This window comes from Callionymus lyra, chromosome 2 (assembly GCF_982586985.1).
Source record: "Callionymus lyra chromosome 2, fCalLyr1.hap1.1, whole genome shotgun sequence".
Lineage (NCBI taxonomy): Eukaryota > Metazoa > Chordata > Actinopteri > Syngnathiformes > Callionymidae > Callionymus > Callionymus lyra.
In genome coordinates, this window is record NC_141819.1 from 20,864,265 (window position 1) to 20,882,306 (window position 18,042).

The following is an 18,042-nucleotide window of genomic DNA, read 5'->3' on the forward strand; positions in this document are numbered from 1 at the left end:
GAAGTATAATCGTCATCTTTAGCTTCATTGGGAATTTAGCCAAAGGGATTCCCATAGTATCAATTCAAGCCAAACTTGCTCTGACATCACGACAGTCAACTCACATCTGTGGCTTCATCCTCTAATCTCATTATTGGTGAACGATTGCATTCTCAGCGCCTCTTCTCTCGTCTCACTCCCACAGCGTGATTTAATCTTCAAATATCAGCGTGAGAAAAAAGAGCTTCCTCGGACACTTAAGGGTCTGGAATAAAAATGCCACCTCTCTGGTCTGGGAGTTATCACGCTCTATTTATGAAGCTGGCAGATATTTGCTCGGATAAGTCTGCAATTTCAATAAGAGGCTTCCACGGCTTCTGGCCCCCATTGGCTCTTTGGTCAGCGTTAAAGTGGGATATTTCACCAGGGAGCTTTTGATGAAGCGAAAGGGCAAACCTTTGCTAAAGTGAGATAAAATATCGGCTAATGGTTGTTTTGGGGAGGTCGTTTTTTTCCTTTTCTTTAAATCACACAACCTTGTCGTTAAATCTGTTTTCCCCTTGGCTGAAGAAGCTGCTGACGGAACAGAAAAAACAAGGTTTCCAAAATTAAGATGACAGCAATGACAAGGCTGAAAATATCTATCTCTTTGACTGGAGTCACAGACCGTGCATGATCTGATCATGTGTTCGCGATGTGCAATGTGGCGTGAAGAAATGCACGCTGTTGACACGATTTAGAAGGCAGAACTCACTGCAGGATATCAACAAAACAGTATTTATTAAACCTTTCAAAATAACCACGAATGGACAATCTAACTCAAAAAGTGAGGTAGAAATGTCAAATACAATCACAGGGGGTAACGGGATGAAAATGACAGCCAACCAGGAGGTAAAATTACCAAGTTTTCTCAACATTTAATCCAAATTCATTTATATTTAAACCTCTTTTTAACTACAAAAGTTTTTTCTTTTGAAGACCATATGAACGTATAAATCGTGGCTTAGTCGAGAGTTGGTCAGAAATCAATACCTAAAGATTGGTATTACGTTATCCTTGGTTTTACGTTTTATTCATATTCTGCTGCTTTTTCCCTATTGAGGGACACAGGTGGGCAGGGACCCTATCCCAGTTTCTTCATGCGAGAGACGGGGGACACCCTGAACATAACGCCAGTCTGTTTGCAGGGCATTCAAAGACATTTAACCATTCACACACACACTCAACCTGTATGTTTTTGGACTATGGGAGGAAACTAGAGTGCCTGGAGTAAACCAGTGCAACGCAGGGAGAACATCCAAACTCCACATTGAAAGGTCAAAAGTTGGCTTTCTCTTGACCTGAAAGCGAACCAGCAACCTTCTTGCTGAGAGGCAATCGCACCAAACGCTGCCCTAGTTTTAGTTTTAAGCAACAAATATTGTATAATTCAGTGGTTCCCAACACTAAGTCTGGAAACTGGTACCGGTCTGTGAGGTATTTGTTAAAGATCCAAACAGAAGTAAATATATTACTTGTGTGATTCCTGTTCCATTGATTATGGATTACTTACCACTTTCATTACAGATTGGTCCTTATAAATAATGCGAGAGGATTACACCGGTCGACACTGCAAGAAAGCTTGCACTCTCAAAGTCTGAGCTCATTTTTACCCCACATGACATAATTAATACATTTATTTGTAACCCTTGTGTTATGTCAAGATGACTTAGAATACAAATGTGTAAACAAATAAGGATTATCGGCATCATCAGTTCCGGCGACTGAAGCAGGACTTGAACCCTTATTCAGGATGGAAAAACAACTCATGTAAGCTTCACCTTCGCTATAAAGTACTAAAAATAAATGTTGCCAAAAGCATCTTTTAAAAACTCTGTGATTCTGTGACGCACAACTCCACCCCTTACCTATCATAACATAGTAGGCGTGGACTAAAAGTCAAATATGGCAATAAAATATTTCTGTAATCAGTAAACTGTAGCAGGAAACCTCACCAACCAATTCCTTACAATTTCCTACGTTTGTTACTGTCAGCATAAATAACAACCCTTAGGAGTGTCAGGAATATATGATTAAACCTGAACGTTCAAGCAGTCACTGTTTGCTTCATTTCAATTTTTTTTCCTAATATAGTGCGACACACAATCTTGTCTGCGCTACTTGATTACATTTCTCATCTTTGGGCTCTTCCCTCCTCTTCGCCACGAGTCCTCACGTCTTCACTTGACCTCATCTTCCCACGTCTGCCGGGGTTCAACAGCATCTGAGAGGCTGGCTAATGTGTTAGAGCATCACTGTGATTAGTTAGGTGGCGGCGACACCTTATTAGCATCGCTAGACACGCTGCTCTCCAGTAATTGGCAATTAAGCATGCATGAAGACGGACTACTTCAATGTTCTCACCTCTGCAAACAACATCTAAAAACCAAACAGAAAAGACACAATCACAAAAGAGATAAAAATGACTGTAATGACAAGAAAATTCCTTTTTGAATCTCATCCGTTAACATTTCTTTTTTAAAAACCTAAATAAGATATTGGTGCTGAAAGGAATTTTCCCAGTAGTGCCAGGCAATTTATTTAATGTAATGCAGCTGCAGATATTGTAAATTAGACTTTAAATACAACGGAGAAATCTGAACACTGGTTTAATTTAAAGTGCTTCAATAGATCTTGAACCTCTATTGTATCATCAGTATGTGTCTGTTTGCACAAAACTCTCTTTTCATTGAAATATTTACATTAGAAAATGTGCTTAAGCCCCGCCCACTGAAAACGTTTTTCTGGAAGTGAAATCTTGTTTACAATAACCACACCCACTCTGCTGTGATTGGTCAAATATCGAGGTTTGTCAACACGTGTCATACATCTTGGAAGTCACTAGCTTTAATGAACTAGTTGTATAAACAAAGTGGTGCGTGATTTCAGAGGATTGATGACCATTATTACGTCATAATGGACTCCGCTCTCGTAATTTCTCGTTCATTGAGATTTCAGACAGGGGAGATCTTTATAATAATAATAATATAAAGTAATAAGTTCAAAACATGGTCCTGATGAGAGACTTTCTGAATCTTGGAGAGGAAGACTTCAACATTTGAAACATGTGAGTGAGTCAGGAGAGTTGGGTTTTTACATTAGTTTCCCTTTAAATAATAAGTATAAAATTGAAATTTAGTTTGACATCTCACTTTTATAGTTGATTAACAAAACGTAGGACATTGTTATGACTGTAGAACCTCCTCAACTGATGTTTTTTTCTTATTCTCGTGATATTCTGGAGCTTAAATTGCTCAAAAACTTTTCCACTAAAATCCACTAAAGTTTAGAGACTACAGTGAATTCAACATGAATACTTTTAACTGGAAACAACTCTGGCTACTCTGAGTATATATGTTGCAGAGAACTTTTAAAGTAGCGATGGTGAAGCTACAATCATTGCCTGACAACAGGACCGTGCGAGATGACAGATACCGATGCAAGTTAATTATCCCGGGTTCAAATGGAGCCGCTATTATGGCGCCGGGGGTGAAGTTTTCCTTTACTAGGCGGCAATTATTTGCTTAAGTTGCACCAGTGAAATGCTTGGTTTGCCATGTCGGCCCGACTCCGAGATGAAGGCATTTCCGCCATGAGAAATTTAATAGGAAGGTTTGTGTGTATGTTTCCTTTTTTTAAGTTCTGGGATTTCAGCTTCCCAAGACAAGTTTGCAATAGAATGGCCTCATCAACATGGTCCTGCACACAGGGAGTTTGTCTAATTGATCTAGTTTTACTTCTCTGCTACGACCACAGGAGCATTTAATAAAAGCCCGTTTACATGATAGGCATTAATTAGTTTGCAAACACTTTGAAACTTTTTTATTTCTACATCTGCTCACAATTAGAGACCACTTTGGCAGAGTTTCTTGGATATAATATACAGCTTTAACATGTTTTTTTTCTTCATCTGAGTCTTAATTTATAAGATCAGAGACATTTTGCAATAGAAAAATACACAGAGGTCGGATGCATACCTTCAACACTGCAATAAGTGGAAGATTTTCATTATTAAAGAAATACATCTCCACAGCAGAGACTTCTTGGACGGGAGAGACCAAGACGGGGACCAGAAAAACAACAACCCTCGAACACACTAGTGTTTCTTTAATTCAGTCTGTTTTAAGTTTGGTTTTCAGTCTTTGTGTCAACCTGTCTTTCTCTTTTTCTCTTCTTTTTATTGTTTAGAGTTACACCAATACCGGCTTTTCAATGAACAGAGCTTAAACACATTTTCAATTTCAAACAATTTCGCATCATATTGTAGTCGATCACAACATTCCGCATTGTCCATTGATCTCTGTAAATGGGGATGTAAAAGGAATGATACCCTGATACATAGGATGGATGTGCTGCTCGATATGTCTTTCGTGGATCCATTAAGTATCTATGTATCTATATATCAGAAAATAAATTCATTTTGTAATACATTTATAAAAAAACAAAACATCAAATGTTGATGTATAAGACAGGTGGCATCAAGTCAAATCAAGCTATTCAGGTCATTTAATACATTGTTTAAAACAATACAATATGAAAACAGTGAGCCCAATTGCTGGTCAGCTATGTCGTATTAAGTGGTTCAAGTAACAAATTCTACCTGAGCAGGGACTCCAGGACGAGGTGAAGGTCGTTCCTGAGGGTATGCAGTTCCTCCTCAAGTCCAAAAAAACAATGAAAATAAACCAGACGGATCTTATCGCCTTCGCATTGTCTTGTTTCTCATTGTGACGGGGAAAAATCACATCGGGGATAAACACTAGATGAATTTTTAACAGGCATTTGGGCTGATTTCTTATTCCATCTTATTTCCCGCCGCCGCATACAACGACCTCCAGTATTCCTCCGAGGTGAACACGGCCATTTTCCCTGAAAAACGTGGAGTGTGAGAGGAGATTGTGAGAGCCACGAGGGGACTGGAGGAACAGGTGTTGAATATTACAGTACGTGTGTTTCATTAGTGTTTGGCAGTTTGAATGATGTGGCTGGAAGTATTAAAAGCAGCGGCACCTTCATCTGAATTGTAAAAAGTCACGTTGGCGGTGAGCAGACCGAGGGACACCAAACAGACTCGGCCTTTTTAGAATCTTGCGAGCATGACTAATGGCTGCTTAATCCCGGGCGACACACAGCCTGGTCAGGTTGGTTTGATGAAGAAATTTGATAATAAACTGGAATCATTTTGAAAATGATTGTAATGCGCACAGGTATAGAAGTGGATTTGGGTTATTTGGAACAAAGTTGGACACCACCAGGGGGAGCTACGTAAGGAAACCTTCGCGAAAGATCATATATTTTCCCATAAATTGTGAATAAATATCCCTTGTAAGGTTTAAGATTCAATAAAATAAGTTCTGCTGAAGTTTATCGGGTGTAATGTGTCACCGACACGGTCATACGAACACTGGAAACAGATAAATAAAAAAGTCTATGTTGCAAAGTCACTGAGAGTAAACAACTTGATTAAATATCAGTTTTGATAAAGACATTTGACTTAAGTTATACTTTACCAATTATCGTCCTGTAATAATGAGCACAAATACTGGATAAGAAAAAGTAGGAAAATCAGTCGGAGACCACCAGGGGTCCCAGGTTAGGAAAACTCCAGCGACAAGAAACATTTCTGTGGATTGTCTTTCTTGTATTAAACTCACAAATTAAAAATAAAAATCCTTCGTTAGGGTCGGGTTTAGGATTCAATTCTCGGGATTCAAATAAGTTCTGCAGAAGTTTATCGGGTGCGATCCGTCACCGATACGGTCGTACATCCGAACACCGGCAACAGATCAATAAAAAAGTAGTCTATGTTGCGAAGCCACTACTCAATAGACGACAGTAAACACTCGTTAAAATGACAACTTGATTAAGTATCGGTTTGCTGTCGCCAGGTGACGCGCAGGAAAGATGACCCCTCCCGACAGAGTGGAAATGTAATTTCATGGCCTGTTAGACTCCAGTTTGTAAACAGCAAGCGCCCGCGCTGCTGCGGCACTAAGGTGGTGCTCCTTCTTATCCATTGGGGGGTAGAAAACGCTTTTGCTTCGATGGCTCTTTGCTTTCCAAGTGTAAACACAGACAGAGTGGATTGGACTTCGTTTAACAAGCACACTTGCTGATAATTGCACTCGTAGCAAAATCCAATACCAGCGAGAAGTTGAGTGTTCACTGGGGAGGCGAGTGAGGGAGTTGGTGACAAGGTGACTACAAACATATTTACAATCTTGACTTGTTATTTTATCTGGCCTCATTCTGAGTAAGGTTCCCCCCCAAATATACTGTACAAGTCAGCTCTTTTATTTAAACTGGCGTATTCTTCACATTTTCTCCGCCTACTGGTACAATTCCATACGTTCTGTCTGGAAAAACCAAGAATGTTTATCAGTACTTGTCATGTAGACACAAATAAACATGTCTGGGATGCTGGTCTAATGTAATGTCCTATGCTGGACTGCTGTGCAGAAAAATATAACCGGTGTCAGTAACATACTGTATCTGTACTTGCCTGGCTGCTCAATCTCGAATCTGTTTCGTGACCTCTTGACCCCCTTGTCTGCAGTACCTGGTTTGAAATACAATATAGTACCAAGAAACCTTTTGCCCTTGAACTTTAAATTAAGTCTATTTCTTCTCTGAATTCTGATGTGTTTGGCTTTTACTCTTCAGTTCAGCTGGGTTGCCAGGATGAAACATTTTAAATGTATTCTGACATAAATTAAAACTAAGGGTCTCAATTTAACAAACTCATTTTCTAACTTGAATAATTCATAATAATCTAATTTGTGCATAAATAACATTTATGACAGCAATAAACTGCAATGATTTCCACCTTATTTTGCTTTTATTAACCTTTTATTTTTAATGCCAAAAAAAATATTTCTAAAATAATTAAGAAAAAGCACAAGGCAACAAAAAGACACAAAATATATTCTTATTTTATATTCAGTCCACTTTCCCAGAGTGCAACTCTGTCTTTAATCTTAATTTGTGTTTTAATATTTCCATATTACATATGCATTCAATTATATCCAGCCAATCTTGGAGATTCACTATTTTACAAATATGTCGTATAGTCCCATTTTTACATTGAGTATTGAACGGGTATTTCTTCACGCATCAGTGTGTGTCTGAGGTCTTTTAGCAACTTAGCTCAACTTTTCACACGAAGGTGATCCACAAAGATTCAATGATGTACACATTTTGAGACCTATTTTACTAGATCTTAATTTGGTGTGTGAAATACTTTGTGCCGGGCTCAAGGTGGCGCAGTGGTTACCGCCATTCACTCACAGCAGGAGGGTTGCCGGTTCGCTTCCAGGTCGGGAGGAAGCCAACTTGTGACCTTTCTGTGCAAAGTTTGTATGTTCTCACCATGTTACCTGTGTTTACTCTGGTTTCCTTCCACAGTCCAAAAAGATACAGTATCAGTGTGTGTACCCCCCCCACACACAACCACCATAAGGAAAAATGAGTGAATGAGTTACAATTCAGAACCACTCATCTAATCTCATGTTACTATCTAACATCATTGAGCTAATGAGCCTTCAGTCCATTTTCCCATTTTCGTCTCTGAAATGACGGTCTCTGTTAAAATCCAAAGCTGAAGAGATTGAATTATCGAAAGAGTAAACCTTTGTTGAACCCTTCCATTTGTTCTAAGAAGAGGATTCCTCTTTTATTCCGTCAATTTTTGTGACACGGCTGAAGACAATATCAGTCGGAGCTGGGAGGGGAAAAAAAACCCCGATCAAATAGGTTCGGCAAATGAAGTGCAAACCGAATGTGCTGCTGCTGATGGAAAAATCAAAGAGATATGGATTATTGCATTGATCTTATTGTCGGTTTAAATGAAAAACAAGCAAATATGATTAAAATTGATTGTCTGAAAAAACAACTTCAGAGTTGAAGCAGGAAAAGGTCTGAAAGTCATTTTCATAAGCTTTTTCTTTGACAAATACTGCAATAACTTGAGTGCACTTGAGAGAATGAAGCAGACACACGAAACACTCATGAAAATAAGTCAGGTCTCTTATGTTGGCCGTACTAGGGAGTCGAGATCAAATAATGTTGATTTGAAAACGTGTGTTTAGAAATGAACATCAAACATGTCTGAATCATTGCTCGTGATGTTACTGATTGGTTTTCCAAAAAAAAAGATCATTCTTGACTCATGTTTGTTTTCAAATCTTTAGAGAAGCATCTAGGTTTGTCACCGCATGTCATCAATCTCCGCTTCCAAGGGACTCATTATATAAACAAAGGATTACAGCTGGCTGGAGGAGGAGTGATACCATTATTATTTCATAGTAGACTCCACTCTCATAACCTTTCCTTCGCAGTGATTTCAGACGGGGGAGAACTATATAAAGTAATAACTTTTAAACATCATCATGAAACAAGTGAGTGAGTCAGGAAAGTTGGGTTTTGACATTAGTTGCCCTTTGAAAACAGTTGTGTTTTCATCAGGACCAGCTAAAGCTTGCTCAGAGTGGCCAAGAAATAACTCAAAGGAATATATTCTGGACAATTTTAGAAATATTTTCTCACCTTTTGCTCTTGCTTCTTATAATAATGCGTTGCTGTTAACAAGAACCGACACCAAAATCATTTGCAACCCCTGACAAAAAACTGGGGGCCATGTTGCCCACAAGCTCAGCACAGCATTCCAAAAATAGCATTGACTTCTTTTACAGAAATGAGTGATGAAAGAAAAGCCTGTGGATTTAAAAAATAAAATAGCATTTGTAGAAGCAGCAGCTTTTTAATTTCACAACAATAGTAGTTTTATTTGTTGAATATCAGCGAGTTCTGTTTTAAATGACAGCAGGCGGCTCCTATGAAAAAATCTCTTAGCAATCAATGGCCGGACACTTGCGCCAAAGAAAGTGGACCGTTGGTTTATTTTCTAACTAATAGATGTCTGGTCCAATCATTTAGACATTCACAAGGACCGCTTGGAACTCTGTAGGGTCAAAAAAGTTGTAAATGTACTTTCATTAAGGCAATAAAATACTAAAGTCAAAAGTGCAACGAGAAATAATGGCACATTTTACAAGAATAATGTGACTGAGTGAATAAATGAGCCTCATCGCTCTCTGGACATAAAACCACTTTTGGTGTGAGTCGCTGCAATGCGACTTAGCATCTACCACAAACTTTCGTAGTGAGACTGGGGATAGACTCATTGACGCGGTACAATTATGTATACACCAATGGGAAAAACAATGAAAGTATACATTCAATTAATATATAAAAGTGCAATAAACATTATTTTAAATTTACTCCAAGGGTTAGAGTTAGGGTTATTCTTTAAGTAAGTATGTTTGAAAACAAACTTACTTAAAGAATACTTAAACTTAAACATTACTAAACATAAGGGCTTTTGAGTATATTTATTTTTGACATGGGTGTGGTCAGATGCTTTGGGAGACCCTTAACACATCGCCACTTCGACATCAGGCTTATTCACGCATGGATCTCCAGAAAATATCAACAATTATCATCTGTGGACTCAAAGTGTATTCTAGGACCTGGACTGTCTAGGAAGGGCCGGCAGGAAAACAAAGTAATATACTGTATCTTGTACTGCCAGCATTAGCTACAGCATTCAGTAGATGTCCACAGAGCATAGTACATGATTGATAAAGAAGGGCTAGTTTTTTAAATGAGAAGGAAGCTCTAGTACACCCTGTCAAACTCAAGGCCTTGGAGGAAAAATATGCAGAACAATGTTGATTTTGATCGATATCAGTGTTTAAGATAAGATAAGGAACATAGATAGTGGATGTCAGCAATTGTACAGTGACTTACAATAGCAGTAAAAGTGATGTTTGGCGAAGGACGATAAACACAGAGATAATAAAATAGATTCAGCTTCCAAATCATTATTTTCATACGGATCATACTTCCTGTTATAAACAGCTTGTTTTTCACACATTTTGTTTGACCTCAACTGCTGATGAGTTTGGCACCTTGAGTGACTGACTTTGACACATCTGATCTGGAGTCTGTTGTTTGCTTTGACGATCCAAACGTGAATGATGGGAGACATCTTCTGGTCGATGTTATCGAGGCAGATTCTTTCTGTGATGCGCCGGTGAGATCGTTCAGGCAGTTCGTGAATGAAAAAAACACTTCTGTTCAGCGGTTTGAGCAAAAATGTGTTGAATTTTTGTTGTACATACTGCCAACTTGAGGAATTCCTATCAGCCCTTTTTCATACCCTATTTGCTGACTTATTAGAAAAATGATTCATCCTTTAAATTGGATTCGGGCAGATGGGTAGAAGATTCAACCATTACACATTATTGGATAATGGATCTTAAGAAAACGCCGGTGCAAACTATTTTCCTGAAAATGACAATATCAGTTTGAAAGAAGGGTGGTCTTGCTTTGCTGGCACAAATTGCTGTTATGACACAAGGAGATTTACTTCGAATTACTTGAAACAACTTAGATATACGGGTTGTGAATGGCACTTCCTGTAATGAAATAATGGAAAACAACTCCAATGATACAGAAATATAAAACAAACAGAAATGATTTATCCAGGGCAGAGATAAAAACAGGTTTTGGTTTCTTTTCTGTACCTGAAAGCAAGTTAGTAAAAGCAAATATGAATGTTTAATAGACATTATAATGAACTAAATATCACACAATCATGATTTGACCTTCAATCTCTGCTTTTAACCATTGAATCCATCCATCATAAGGAACTCTAGAAGAAAGTGTTTACGCACAACGACTTGTGGAATTGAAACACGTCTTTTGATGGATTGCAGTAAAACAAAATAAATCATTATAAAGTCTGATTTATGACTTGTTCAATGGGCTCTAAATACAAGTTTGTCTGCGGTAAGATACCTATGAACGTATACGTTATTGAATAATAAAATGAAGTGAATCTAAAAACATGTTCACACATTTGTTAACCTATACTACACATTCTATATACTTATGAATTATCAATACATTGTAAAGCTCTAAATTATTTTATGATTAATCCTCTGATGTCAAGCCATGTTAAGGTTAAGCACCTGGTACATCTACCCATGGCAAAGTCACTTAATAAAAATACCCAAGTTCAATACTGAAGAGTTGATATGGTTATTGCGTATTGTCAGAACTGGTGCAATTATCGGTACCTCTACAATGGGAAAACGAATATATTAGCAAGTCTGATAAACAGGAAGCAGGTAATTAAAAGTACTTAAAAAGGTGAAACATGCAGACAATATAGTTTTAAAAAGGCCAAAATCAATAAATCCTACTTTCTCCTGTTGATTCCCGTTGAATCCCATCCCTCTTTTCCTGTCCCACAGTTTGAAAGGGACTTGGACACCAATGACCCCGTGTGGGAAGAGAAGGTTTGGATCACACAAGGAATAAACAAAGAAAACAAGCTTTTCATTTTGTCCTTGCAATCTTCATCGGAACAGGCAGCAGCTCTATTGCCTAGTGTTGAGACAGAGTGGTGGTCCTGCAGTATGAATGCACCCTCTTTCTTTTTATTTCTTCTCGTTACTTCAACTTAAAAGAGGAAGTAAGGTTCAGTCGATGGTTGTTTGATTTTTTTTATTTTTTATTTACAGGGAAAGTACGTTTTAGTAAAGAGGGTATAATGGAAAAAAATTGTCTAGAGGTCAAGGTGATTTTGCGGCTGTAGTTGGATCACAATAACTAAATCAAGGGATACCAACCACAAAGGAACACAAATAATTGTAATAATTAAAATACGCGTACATATACGAACTTCTGGAGATCACTGGAGAAACTACTGTCCATCATGTATGACGACAGTCATGCTCTGAACACTGTCAACAGTGAGCAGAGAAGCAGATGGAGTGAACGAATGCTCCTCCCGAGATGCAACACTAATAGATCCATCCATCCCTCCATTCCTCCATCCATCCATCCATCCATCTATCTATATATAGCACTTTTTAAAGAAAACAGTGATAAAAAAAAACCCACATTTGTTGGTCTCCTCACATATCAATAGGTGTCAATGATATCCACTATTTGGGGCAAAATGTCAAATCAATTTAAATAAATTTGAAAAATGCAGTTTTAAGTGTAAATAGGATAAAAAGTTAAACAAAACCTGGATTTCACTTAAAGCAGTAGAAGGCCGTCCTTGACCAAACTTGTTTGGCGGCCACAGAATAAATAATGCAGAAGACTTGATGATTCAACCATTTAGGGAACCTTTCGAGAAGTGTCAAGTGCTGCTTCTTCCTGTCAGTCTTTAGACACTCGCTGGCCTTCAGAGGCCAGCAGTGGCCACACGGTCCATTAGCTGAGCAAACAGGCCTCTTCAGTGTAAACTTCGCCACCCAGCAAGGTTTTTTTGAGACCAAAAAAACCTCAAGAGGAAAGAGCTGCTTAAACCCTTATGAACACATGCCTTTTCAGGAATGTTTACCATCACCTCTGCTGTGGTAGAGTTGCTGACAGATGGGACCAGTTAGACCAGTTTCATAGGTCAATACTGACCATGAGATATTTGTGGTTATTTGGGTTTCCATGACGACACTTAAAAACTGTTACTTTATCTGATGTGGTTGCTTATGTTTTGATTTGTGCAACGCTATTAGAGAGAGATTACAACAGAAGGGGAGAAAATATTTTTTTTGTCTGTAAGGTTTTGTAGAAATATCACGTGTCAGTTGAATCATGGTCTTTACTGACTGGCAGTTATCATATTAATGTGCTCATCATATCGTAATGAATCAAAAAATAAATATGAAAAACATTATTATTATTTAATATTTCACTGAAAATATTGTTTAGCTACTTTTTATCAGCATCCGAAATTCACCTATTCACTCTACCTTCAACATGTTTTGAAAAATCTATACTAAGAATAATCTTTACATTTAAAGTAGAGAAATTGACTTCTTTCCTCAGTAAAAGAGAAAGAGTGAAGGCTTTTGGTTCAATCAAATGTTCATTTCCTTTTAATGTTTTATGAATTGCCTTGGATTCCTGCTTTTACACAATAGAGGTGATTGTATCTCAAATCTCTTGTAACTCCTGAGGAAATGTGTTGAATGAAGATAGTCCCTCACTCCTTCCTGTGCACTGTCCAATAAGGCAGTTATATTTGTCCCTCTCTATAAAATATTCTAAGACACTCCTGTTTGACGTGCAGCAGGTCTGTGGGCTGATTCTTTCATTTTCGTCTTAAACAAGCAGTTCAGCTTCCATGAAGAAATTCAGACACGTTGTTGGCAGCTGAGTTTTTGTACTGTACTGCCCAAAAAGATCACCGACTATTTAGAATATGAATCGAGTTCATAGATCAAGAGACTACTGAAATCTCGGTCACACCAAAGAAAGTTCTCTTTAATATGTTGATCCGTTCTAGTCGAGTCACCAACCTGAAGAGTGATGACTGAGTGGAACGGGGAACGTACATTCAAAGCCAGGACAGAAGATGCAATAAGGGTGTCTCGGGATATCACAGAGTGCAACATAATACTAAATTGTTTATCAACCCCTTTAAAAAAGGGATTTCTTATCTTGTTTAGATACAAATTTGGTACCAGCACGAAAAAGGAAGTATATGCATATACAGTAAACTAAGTAAAGTAAAGGTTATTCGTAAAGCGCCTTTCTAGACCAGGGTCACAAAGTGCTTTAACAATAGAAAACAATATACAGCTTAAATATATTTAAAAGGCCAAGACACATAAGACAAACACAGGAGTCAGTCCCAGAAATTCAGGGGAAAAGTCTGCACAAATAAAAATGTCTTAAGGTGTTTTTTGAAGGAGTCAGTAGATCCATCAAACACAGAGGGAGAGGAAGATCGTTCCAAAACTAAGGAGCAAGAAGTGTTGAGGAACCATCAGTAGATTCTGATCCACAGACCTCAGAGCCCGAGCTGGGGTGTACGGCTGGATCAGATCACTGATGTAAGGAGGAGCCTGACCATGAATAGATCTGAAAGTAAGAACCAGAATTTTAAAATTGATCCTTAAAGAAACTGGCAGCCAGTGAAGAGTTTTAAGGTTCGGAGAAATGTGAGTTCTTCTACTAGAGCGGGTCAGAATTCTGCAGGCGAGACAGCTCCTTATTGTTAAGACATGAAAACAAACTGTTGCAATAGTCCAGATCGAGAAGACACAAACGCATGGATTATAAACTCCAGATTGTGTTGTGACATTATTTTCCCAAGTTTAGAGATTTTTCTCAGTTGAAGGAAACAGTTTCTGGTCAGTTTTCTGCAGTGCTGAACTAGAGACATGTCTTTATCAAATACAACACCCAGGTTTCTCAGGCTCAGTTTGACAGACTGACCTAAATCACCCAAGTACTGACTCAACCCTGGAATTTTTTTTTATCACTGTTTATTTATCAGATTTTGTAGATAAGCACAGACATCACGAGTAAACAAAAAAAAAAAAAAAATCAGTGCATACAGGAAAAAAAGACTGGGGTTGGTACAACAAGTCCAAATTACTTTGTAAATAGATATTCCATTTAGGAAAGAGGTCAGTTCTTCCATTAGGTGAATCTTCTTAATAATTTCAAACCAATAGTTTATATTTGGTGCGTCAACATTCAGCCAGTTTCTTGTGTTTGCTTTTTTTGCAGCAAGTGACAAAACAACCGAGGATATTTTCAATTGAGTTTATGAAATGATTCCCTTTCCATGAGAGAGCAATGATTCCATCAGGACAGGAGAAAGTTTTCCTTTAAATTTCTTGTACCACTTATTTTGGTACCCATCACATTTGGGCATTTGTTACTTTTTAGTTTACTGATGGCTTTCTATAGTTCTTTTTGTGTAATGGAGGCATTACGTTTCTTGTTCTGTGTTACACCTATTGAAGGCAGATCTATTGCGTTCATAATATTTTCTGAATATTCCATTGATTTCCTCTGGATTGTATGTCAATTCTTTAGTTTAGGGATTTCTAATTTTAATAATTGAATATCTCCTTTGTAGTACTCTGAGGCGTTTTGCTAAAATCTTTTTTGCTTTGGGGCCTGATTCATAAAATGTTTGTTTATTGAATCTCATTTTCTTTTCTACTTAATTTCTCTCATCCATTTGTCTTTTAATTGCCTTCATTTGATCATCTAGTTCTGTATTATCGCCTCTCTGTTTGTTTCTCTCCATCTCTCCCAATTACTTTCGGAGTTCATCTTATTTCATCTTTGTTTTTCTTTTTCTTTTTAATGTAAGCAGTTCTGAAAATTAACCTTTCTCTCATGATGGCTTTAATGGTGTCCCATGATAATTTTGGGTGTGTTTGATCATTTTAATTTTTATTTATACATTCTTCAATTTCATTTTTTATTTATTTTTACATTTGTATTGCAGTTCAGTTTACCAACATGTAGTCTTCATGGTGTGTTTTATGGTGTGCTATGTATATTCACTGTCAAGAAAATTGAGTTATGATCCGAGATTTCTGCTGTCCCTACATTATTCATAAAGAAGTCCAACCTGGAGTGAACATGGTGGGTGGCAGAATCATGAGTAAAGTATTTTTCTGTGGGATGTCATGTTCTCCAAACATCGCACATCCTATGTTCTTTAATCAAAATATTGAGATACTTAGATGTTTGTGGATAATTCCTTCTCCTGCTCGTGGTATCAAGAGAGTAATTTAAGATCGTGTTCCGATCTTCAGCACAGATCAGGATCCCTTTACTCTCAGAAACAATTGTATCAAATACAGTTTTAAGCATTTTCTTGTCACTTTCTTTGGGTACATATATGTTAGCAACTGTGACTATTGTGTTACTCAGTCTACCTTTAATTGTTGCATACCTCCATGCTTTGTCACTCATCTCCTGCATCAGATCAAAACACACATGTTTATCACTGTAATTTCCTACTCCCCTCTTTCTGCTGTTATTACAGGAACTGAAATATGAATTTAAATACCCAAATCGTTCCTGTTTCTGCACATGTGTCTCTTGCAAGAATATAACTTCTGTATCATCCTTTTTCAGTTTTGCAAACACTTTGCTTCTTTTGACCGGGTTTCTCAAACCGTTAGAATTCAAGGAAACAATTATGGATCTTGTACTGACTTGAACGTAAGTCAATTTCAGTTTAATATAACTTCTGTCATGGAAAAACTAACAACAAAGGCACGTTCTGTTATTTGAACGAGAGAAACACTATTTTTTCTTGTTTACAGTATCAGTCGGTTGAACAGAAGCAAGAGAGTCTCAGATTGCAGCCAAGTAAACGTTTGTTACATTTAAACTCAAAGGCTGCCCATCACCACTGTTTGAATGTCTTATAGGTGGGGAAGAGGTGAGCAGCAGCAGGTTGCATTGTGGAGTAACTTGGCAGGCGCCACAGTGAAGACAGCATGGGCGCGAGAAACGCTGACGTCGGGGTGTTCTTGGGTCGGGTCCTGGTCCATTGTTGCAGGCTGGCAGAGATCTTTCTTTAACTGAGTTGGCGTAACAGACCAGAGACGTATCTTTACTTGGTTCAGGGGATCACAATTCTTTGACGCATGGATCTTCTCTGGAAGAGAAGTTTGGAAACTAAAGGAGGAAACACATTAAACATTCGTCAAAGACATCCTGACTTAAAGAGTTTAACGTCAGTCAATTTCAGTCCGTTTGCATGGTAAGTAAGTAAGTAATATTTATTTATATAGCGCTTTTCGAGACCAGGGTCACAAAGCGCTTAGACAATCAAAACAATACTCAAAAAAGTACATACTTTAAAGATCAAGATAATACTGAGAACAACACAGGAGTTTGAGAAATTCAAGGAAAAGCCTGAACAAAAAGAAACGTCTTAAGGTGTTTCTTAAAGGAGTCAGTAGACTCCATCAAGCGCAAAGAGAGAGGAAGATCGTTCCAAAGCTTAGGAGCAACAGCCTGAAAAGATTCCTCTCCTCTGGTCCTGAAGCGTGTTCAGGAACCATAAGTAGATTCTGATCCACAGACCTCAGAGCCCGAGCTGGGGTGTAAGGCTGGATCAGATCAGTGATGTAAGGAGGAGCCTGACCATGAATAGATCTGAAAGTAAGAACCAGAATTTTAAAGTTGATCCTGAAAGAAACTGGAAGCCAGTGAAGAGTTTTAAGGTTCGGAGAAATGTGAGTTCTCCTACTTGAGCGGGTCAGAATTCTCGCTACAGAGTTCTGAATCAACTGCAGACGAGACAGCTCCTTCTTGTTAAGACATGAAAACAAACTGTTACAATAGTCCAGACGAGAAGAAACAAACGCATGGATTACAAGCTCCAGATCATGTTCCGACAACATTTTCCTAAGTTTAGAGATTTTTCTCAGTTGAAGGAAACAGTTTCTGGTCAGTTTTCTGCAGTGTCGAACAAGAGACATGTCTTTATCAAATACAACACCCAGGTTTCTCAGGCTCAGTTTGACAGACTGACCTAAGTCACCCAAGTACTGACTCAACCCTGGAATCTTATCATCAGGAGCAATCACCAGAGTTTCAGTTTTGTCCACATTTAGCTGTAAAGTGTTTTCACTCCAGAGAGGTTCAGACTTGCTTGGCTGGCTACTGGAAGCAGAGGGTTGGGTTGCATGTAGCTTGCTTGCGTCTTGAGAAGGGAGTGCAGTAAGACAGGCAGCACAATGTTGCGGGGTAAGACTGGAAGGTCAAGGAAGGAGCAAAATAGTTGGGTAGAGAAGAGGGGGGAGTTGAGAGTCAAGGTAGATGACATCTGAATTCTCAGCACCCATTGGCTATAGATTGTGGGTCTTTGCCTTCTGCCTGTTGTCCTTCTTGTCTTTCTGACCGACTTTGAAACTTCTTTTATTTGACGTTATTGAAGGATCTGAGGTTCACACATAATGCTAACTATCCAAACAGTTTATAAACATCAAAATACTTTTATATTTGGTTGTATGGTTCATATGACTTTCTTCCTTCCCTTCTCTGTATCTGAATATATTTTATTGGAGAAGAAATTGACATTTTACATCCTGTAAGCCGTGTGGTTATTGTGCATTCCAAAGTTGTAAAACGTGGACATTGATGTTACAGTGGAAGTAGAAATCAACTGGAAGGACT